Source organism: Callorhinus ursinus, unplaced genomic scaffold, assembly GCF_003265705.2.
Source record: "Callorhinus ursinus isolate GAN/ISIS: 27379988/994484 unplaced genomic scaffold, GSC_fseal_2.0 scaffold28, whole genome shotgun sequence".
Taxonomy (NCBI): Eukaryota; Metazoa; Chordata; class Mammalia; order Carnivora; family Otariidae; genus Callorhinus; species Callorhinus ursinus.
The window spans coordinates 5749965-5758854 of NW_027397090.1; the positions used below are offsets into that span (position 1 = coordinate 5749965).

The 8890-nt window shown below is 37.2% G+C and overlaps 1 pseudogene; it reads left to right on the forward strand.

Annotated features, from left to right (window-relative positions):
- The first annotated feature begins 205 nt into the window (after nt 1–205).
- LOC112838632 (protein N-terminal asparagine amidohydrolase pseudogene) lies at nt 206–1228 on the forward strand (annotated as a pseudogene).
- Nucleotides 1229–8890: the final 7662 nt, after the last annotated feature.

The window sequence follows — 8890 nt, forward strand, 5'->3', positions numbered from 1 at the left end:
TATGGATATCTTGGTCTGTAGCCTCTCCTTTTGATTATGGGAAGGTGTATAGTGCTTCCACAAAGTAGGATAGAAGTAATGGAGTTTAACTTCTGAGGCTGACTTATAAAAGGTAATGTAGCTTCTTGTGTGTGTTGCGGGGGGGAGGGTGTGCGTCCACCTGTGTGCCCTGAGCCACCATACAAGAAGTCTACCCTGGGCCGCCTCCCTGGGCCTGCCCGGGCGGCCGCCTCCGCGATGCCGCTGCTCGTCGAGGGGCAGCGAGTGCGGCTGCCGCAGTCCGCCGGGGACCTGGTGCGAGCCCACCCGCCTCTGGAGGAAAGAGCCAGACTTCTCAGCGGTCAGTCTGTTCAACAAGTGGGACCCCAGGGCCTTCTGTATGTTCAGCAAAGAGAGCTGGCTGTGACCTCCCCAAAGGATGGCTCCATCTCCATTCTGGGTTCTGATGATGCCACCACTTGTCACATTGTGGTCCTGAGGCACACAGGTAACGGGGCCACCTGCCTGACCCACTGTGATGGAACCGACACCAGAGCGGAGGTCCCCTTGATCATGAGCTCCATAAAAGCCTTCTCTGACCACGCTCAGTGTGGAAGGCTGGAAGTGCACCTCGTGGGAGGCTTCAGTGACGACAGGCAGTTGTCACAAAAACTTACTCATCAGCTTCTCAGTGAACTTGACAGACAAGCGGAGGACATTCACTTAGTGACACTGTGTGTGACAGAATTAAGTGACCGGGAAGAAAACGAAAACCACTTTCCAGGGATTCATGGCATCGCTGTCAACATTAAGACGGCAGAGATTTACCGAGCATCCTTCCCAGATCGGGGTCCAGAGGAGGAGCTCCGTGCTGCCCGAGCTTGAACAGGAGAACCAACGATTAGTATTTACGATGCAAAGACAGAGCAACTGCGTATAGGACCGTATTCCTGGATGCCCTTTCCACATGTGGATTTCTGGCTGCAGCAAGATGATAAGCAAATACTAGAGAATCTTTCCACTTCACCTCTTTCTGAGCCGCCCCACTTTGTGGAACATATTAGGTCTACCTTGATGTTTTTAAAAAAACACCCATTTCCCACCAGCGCACTGTTTCCTGGAAACAAGGCTCTGCTCTACAAAAAGAATGAAGGTGGCTTATGGGAAAAGATCTCTTCTCCAGAAAGCTAAACACGGGATCACCAAAGAAAGCAAGCAACTTGTTGGCCTGACAAAGACCACCATGGGGGCTGCAAAGAATGCGCATTAGAATCTACATCTGCTGAGTCTTAGTCTCCTTCCTTACTGTCCTTCAAATGACTTTCAAAATAAAATCTTATTTTGGCAAAAAAAAAAAGAAGAAGTCTACCCTGAAACCGCTGTGCTGTGAGAAAGACAAGCCATGTGGAGAAGCCACACAAAAGGTGTTTTAGTTTGGTTGATAGTCCTAGTTTTAGATTCATGCCTTTCTAGGTGCCAGAGATGTGAATGAAGGTGCCTTCCGATGATTCAGGTCTTTGTGTAGTCACCCCTACCTTTGAATCTCTCTAGCTGAGGACCTAGACATCATAGAGACCCACAGAAACCATGAGCATAACAAAGTTGTCATTTTAAGCTGCCAAGTTTGGGGGTCATTTTTTAGTGAAAGAATAGTAACTGGAATATCAATGATGATGAACAATAAAATATAATTAAGGTTAAATAACTATTTTAAAAAAGCAAAACACAATGTAAAGTCATGAGTAATTTCTTAAAGAAAAATATAAATTTTTTGACAAAAAAATGAATACAATTTTCAGATTCTAGGAGAATAAAATTATGCTCATTTCTTCTTTCTTAGGCAGCAATCCAAACTGTAAGCAATACTCTTTCTTTCTGGATGTTAAATTGATAGTATAAAACTATTATGTGGAAAATTCTCAGCAGCATGGTTCTAACACTACGTATTAAACATTTAGATTTTAGAGTTGAGATTAACTTAAATTTATTTGTGGATTTATTTGCCTTGTACATATATTTCAGATACACAGTGGTTTTTCTTGTTCATTTATTACTTAAATAACCATTCTTCATGAAAGGGAAAATTTCTGCTTTCATGAAAGGAAGTTAGAGTCAAGAAGAGAGATCTCAAAAAATTAGTCCAATGGTACACATTTTTAGTATGGCACTGGATATTTAAATCAAAATATTTTTCAAATTGCTTTTCCACCATAATTTATAATACTACTATTATCATTTGATTATTTTTACCTGAACCTATGTATTGTTTCTCCTGTACATTCAGAGAAAGATTATCCATTGCCTTATAAAATTAACTAAGATTTTCAAACAGAAAAATATCATTTATAATAATTACTTATTAGTATTTAAAGATTTTATTTATTTGAGAGAGAGAATGAGATGGAGAGAGAGCACGAGAGGGGGGAGGGTCAGAGGGAGAAGCAGACTCCCTGCCGAGCAGGGAGCCCGATGCGGGACCCGATCCCGGGACTCCAGGATCATGACCTGAGCCGAAGGCAGTCGCTTAACCAACTGAGCCACCCAGGCGCCCAACTTATTAGTATTTAAATCATTACAATTTTTTCTTTATGAGATTAATATGTACATTTTTTCATGTTGGAAGTACGGATAGAATACATAACTAACAATGACCAAAAGCCAAACTACAAATTTTAAGCACTTCCTCTCCTTCTACATAATTTTCTTTTCTCCTCTCTCTCTCTTTTTTCTCCCAATAGGGAAATCAGTTAAATGATTTTGAAATTCAGGTTTGAACAGCACTAAAAATAATCACAATTACCTAGATACTTGGTATTCATATTTCAAACCAGAATTTACTTTTCATTCTTACATTTTTTATTAGAATTTCTGGATTTTGTGCCTAGCTTGGTGAAGTAAAATAGCAGAATTTTTGTGCTTAAATGGGCTCTTTCCTTTTATTGTGAATTTAAAACATAATAAAATTTATTCTCATGCTTGACAAATCTTAATGAGTAAGTTACAAATGTGGGTCCAAATGAATAGACACTATGGTTAAAGAAATATGTCTTCCATACTCCAAACTTTTACTAATATTAAGCATTGCTTGACTTTATTCTGCTCTACTTTGGTAATTCGCAAAAGCCTAGATTATTCTTTGGAGGGATGCTAAGTCTTGTTTTATAAAATGTGTTTTTAAGGGCAGTTACTCATCTGTTTTCCTAGAATCAGAGAGATGTGACTTGGAAGGGGGCATATAGGTATTCTGTGGCACTATTTTCATTTAGTTGGGAAAAGCCACAAGCACAACTTGCATGGTTGGGTGTGACAATGTGAACCTGGGAACTGGTTCCCTCACCCACCAATGGGTTGATTTTTCCATTTACTTATTTTCTAATTTTTCCAACTGAATTGAGTTTTGATGAAAACACTTCATGGTTTCCTCGTTGTGCCTTATTTATAAAGACTTGAGGAAAAAAGCAAACCAAACCTCCCAAGAAAAAAATAATCAAATGAACAAAACAAATTAACGGGCAAATTAATTATAAACATGTCCACAAACCAGAATTAGGGGGATAAAAGGGAAAAAAAAAAAACACCAACTTTAAACTCCTGCCTTATTTTTCTTTGAAGAGGATTAAATTTTCTACAGAAAACTGAGTGTGATAGATTATTATTTTTTTAAAGTGTTGTATGGCCTTGGTTCTGCTGTAAAATTCTCAGTGACCTGTAGAATCAAATGCTTGTTTGGAGGCTAACTTTTGATCATCTGTAAAACTTGTGTGGGAACCAAATCAGTCACAAGATCCCTTTCAAATCCAAAAATCTTATTAAAATAAACCAATAGCCAAAAAAGAAACCCACATTTTTTTTCAATATAGTCTGTCAAATATTTGCCAAATGGACAGCTACAAAATGTCACTTCTCAAATATTACAGCAACGGTTGCTTGAAGAAGCACAATGTGTCAGAAGTTACAGGAAGAAAGCAAAGTGCTAGCAGCGCTTAATGTTGAAAATTGAGTGTTCATTAAATCAAAAAAAGAGATTTGGATAGTGAACTTACTTTTAGATCTCAATCATTCATAAATTTATTTTTGAAATTACCCCTATCATTGACATTTTCTTTCTCTGTGAAATAAACTGGATATCTGATTAGAAATTTGACTATGCTCAGTAAACTTTAGCAAGCCTCATCTAAAATATCAGAGCTTATTATCATGCTGAGTATATTTTAATACACTCTGAGTTGTCAACAGAATCTTGCTAAAGAGACAGGATCCTGCCCCAAGTTTCATCGTGAAAATGTGGTTGCAAAATTGGTTTCTTAGCATACATTCCTTTAAAAACAATCATTTACGTTCTAAAAACTGTCTCTCAGATTTCAGTGAAGCTTTAAATTGAAAGTGGAGATAAAGCCTATAGTTTACTGAGCCCATGTTGGACGGCTAGGTGGAAGGATCGATGATGGAAAGAAGATGAAGGCTAATTCCATGCGCACACGGTGCTATGGGTTTGTGGGAGATTCAGTAAAAAGAATGAAAACCAAGCAGATTTGCAAAACAGTGCCATTTAATTTAAAATTTCATTTTCCGCCAAATTTCTGTTTGAAAGCCTGAGCAAAACTAGTTTAAGTGAAAAAAAAAAGGCAACGGGACAACCGTTTTTTTCCTAACTCCAGTTTTTCTTTTGGCATGCACTAAAAACCTCTACTGGTACCATTTTCTACCTTTATTTCTTTACATAGATCTTGTAGGTTGCATTTTACCAGTTTATTTTCCATTTATCTTTATGTAGTATCAAATTGGCAGGATGACATGGAAGCAGGCAAAGAGGAGAGAATGCCAAAATGTTATTTTCGTTCCACTCCTAAGCAGTAAAAAGGAGGGAGGTATCACTTTCATCTTTTTGATATGAATACTTATTTTTTCATTCTTAGAATGAGAGAGTAGGTCCTGCTTTATTTGGGGGGAAAAAAGTTTCCCTGAGGAATAAAAGAATTGTAGATAAAGGAAAACACATTGCGCTCCATAGTACTTATAGTTAGTTCACTCTAGTTACCTCTTCTTATAAAACTGGTCTTCCAAAAATCTAAAGTAAATTTACTGAAAACCAGGGTTGTTCTTTTGGTACAGAAAACATATCTAATTTATTAACATTTTTTTTACTTTGTTAATTAGTATTTTTTTCTAGCGGATGTCACAAATAAAGAGTTAAATTGTAAGTATTTCCAAGGCTTGGGAAGAGTGGTGACTTATCTTGGGATTGTAAAATGAAATGGCCTACGTTTGAGTATTTGGTTCTTAAGTTTGAATTAGTTATAGGACATACTGTAATATTTTTAAAGTGTCAGTATTATGAAATGTGTATTAATGTGATGCATCATATAATTCTGTATGTCTTTATTATACTTTCCAAGATATCAGAATCGTTCAGATTTGTCATTCTTTTTCTGTTTTATTATCTAGCCCTTATTATGATCTAAGATACTATAAAATTACATATAATATAAAAGTATTATATATATTATGTGTGTGTATGTGTGTATAATCCCAAAGACAATAGAAATCCATAAACCAAGGGTTAGTTTTCCCTTTTCTCCCATAGGAGACAGTTTTGCCCAAACAGATTTCACAAAATGGGAAAGGGAAGTACACTACATTGCCTCTGCATCTGCCCCTCAACTGTTGCTCTGAGTCGAGCATGCCTGCATGTTTACCATGGGCCACCAATCTCATCACATGGCTTGAAATACTTGGACTACTCTCCATAGTATGATGGAGCTGCCTTCCTTGAATGATTCTTCTTTTATAGAAGTATTATTTATAGAAGTACTATTTTCTTAACGTTCCTCATATGCCCTCCCTTTCAGGAAAATGTGCCACCTATTCACATAATTTGTTCATCTCTAAATCCATCCTTCATAGTACACTTTAGGTGTGTTTTTAGTATAGAATAAAAATCCCACAGGACTCCGCCAAGGATATTAGATATTGAAAGTCCTACACAACAGTCTAGGAAGAATAAAGACAGTAATTCTGGTCATCTTTCAATTTTTCTCAGAAATGTGAATAGTGGACATACTTTTTTTTTTCCTGTTTGTCATTGGGGATCATTTGTTTTCTAAGTATCTAGCTGGTTTGAAATGCTGACTCCCATTTATACATAACACACACACACAAATACATAAATCTCATGGATAAAAACAAATTCTCAGAGACACTTCAGTCTAAATCAGAGTGCAAAACAATTTATGAACTGCAAGAATGTTTTCTTTAACCCCACATAATTTTTTAATAATCAAAAGTTTACAAATCAGGAAATTCCACATAAAATTCAGGATACTGACATTCCTTGAAGTTCATACGATCTTGTTACATTTGGATGGCATTCCCAAGTGGCAACAGTAAGATGAATCTGAGAAGTGGTACACCCTGAGTGTAAGCTCTCCATTTTGACATTCTTTCTATCACTCCCACAGTGTATGTACATGCCCTTCCAACCAGGTACTTATCACTTTTTTACCTTCCAGATCCCTGAAACACAGGTTTGCAATTGTATCAGAGTTCTTCAGAGAAACAGAATTAATAATATGTACATATATACATATACGTGTGTGTGTACATATATATGTACATAAACATATATATGTATGTAAATGGCTCATGCAATTATGGAGGCCTATATGATTCCTTTATATATATATATATATATAAAAATAAAATATTGTAATATTTTATTACAAAAGAATTAGCTTACACCATTATTGTGACTGAATGGTCTCATGATCTGCTATCTGCAAGCTGGAGGCGCAGGAGAGCAAATAGTATAGTTCTTGTCCAAGTCCTAAGGCATGAGAACAAGAAATGATGGTATAAATTCCAGTCCAAGTGGAGAAGACTGATGTCCCAGCTTGAAACCAGTCAGATAGAGAAAGCGAATTTTCCCTTTCCTGCTCTTTGTTCTGCTCAGATCTCCAGTAGATTGTATGAAGCCCATTCACATTGGGGAGGGTGATCTGTTTTACTCAGTCTACCAATTCAAAGAGTAATTGCCTCCAGAAACTCTCTTGAACCACAGCCACAATAATGTTTGACCAAATATCTGGGCAACCAGTGGCTCAAGTTAACACATAAAATTAACCATCACAAGTCCGCATATTGTTACCTTGGCACTCATACACATATCTTTAAACCACACTTAATTTCCAGGAAAGACAAAGATAAGGTCATAATTCCACCTAACATGACGCAACTATCCCATGTGCAACCAAAAACACACTAACTCCAACCCCAGAAGAGAAGGTAAAGTCCTCAAGTAAAGTTTATTCTCCTTAACTTAAATATTATAATATCTCCAAACTTAAATACTATGATATAAAATTTATAATACTTAAATATTATAGGACAGTACTTGATATGATCAGTAAATTATTAATTATAAAAATAAGTCAATGCATCTTATATGATAAGGGAATAAAGCAGGTAGGAAAAACAAAGATAGCTGCTTAATATATATCACCATAGTATATACTAATAACATGTATCCTTACACATTATATAATATTAATATATTATATTATTGGCTATGTTAATGCATGATTAATATAAATCATATATATTAAAATATATATAAAACATTTTCATAATAAAATAAGATTTGACAATTATAGTACTAATTTCTATACCTGGTCATGTGTTTGTACCTGGTATTTATAATGACCTTCTTCTACTACCCATTCTGCATTTCCTTTGCCTTCAGGAAGCCCTTTAGCTACTCTGTGGTTTTTTACCTAACAAAGTGACCTAAACCTTCATTTCTGAAGAGTCTGGGCCAACGATAGTCCTGCCTGGCCTGAGTTGTTATAGCTTGCTTGCTGGCTTGCTTGCTATTTATTTATTTATTTATCTATTTATTTTTGAGTTTAGGGGTTTTTTTTGCTGTTTTTATTTTTTATTGTTATGTTAATCACCATACATTACATCATTAGTTCTTTTTTTTAAATTTTTTTATTGTTATGTTAATCACCATATATTACATCATTAGTTCTTGATGTACTGTTCCATGATTCATTGTTTGTGCATAACCCTCAGGGCTCGACGCAGAACGTGCCCTCCTTAATACCCACCACCAGGTTAACCCATTCCCCCAGGCCCTCCCCTCTAGAACCCTCAGTTTGTTTTTCAGAGTCCATCGTCTCTCATGGTTCGTCTCCCCCTCCAACTTACTCCCCTTCATTCTTCCCCTCCTGCTATCTTCTTCTTTTTCTTTTTTCTTAACATATCTTGCATTATTTGTTTCAGAAGTACAGATCTGTGATTCAACAGTCTTGCACAATTCACAGCGCTCACCATAGCACATACCCTACCCAAAGTCTATCACCCAGCCACCCCATCCCTCCCACCCCCCACCACTCAGCAACCTCAGTTTGTTTCCTGAGATTAAGAATTCCTCATATCAGTGAGGTCATAGGATACATGTCTTTCTCTGATTGACTTATTTCACTCAGCATAACACCCTCCAGTTCCATCCACGTCGCTGCAAATGGCAAGATCTCATTCCTTTTGATGGCTGCATAATATTCCATTAGGTATATATACCACTTCTTCTTTATCCATTCATCTGTCGATGGACATCCTGGCTCTTTCCACAGTTTGGCTATTGTGGACATTGCTGCTATAAACATTGGGGTGCACGTACCCGTTCGGATCCCTACATTTGTATCTTTGTGGTAAACACCCGGTAGTGCAATTGCTGGATTGTATGGTAGCTCTATTTTCAACTGTTTGAGGAACCTCCATACTGTTTTCCAGAGTGGTTGCACCAGCTTGCATTCCCACCAACAGTGTAGGAGGGTTCCCCTTCTCCACATCCCCGCCGGCATCTGTCATTTCCTGACTTGTTAATTTTAGCCATTCTGACTGGTGTGAGGTG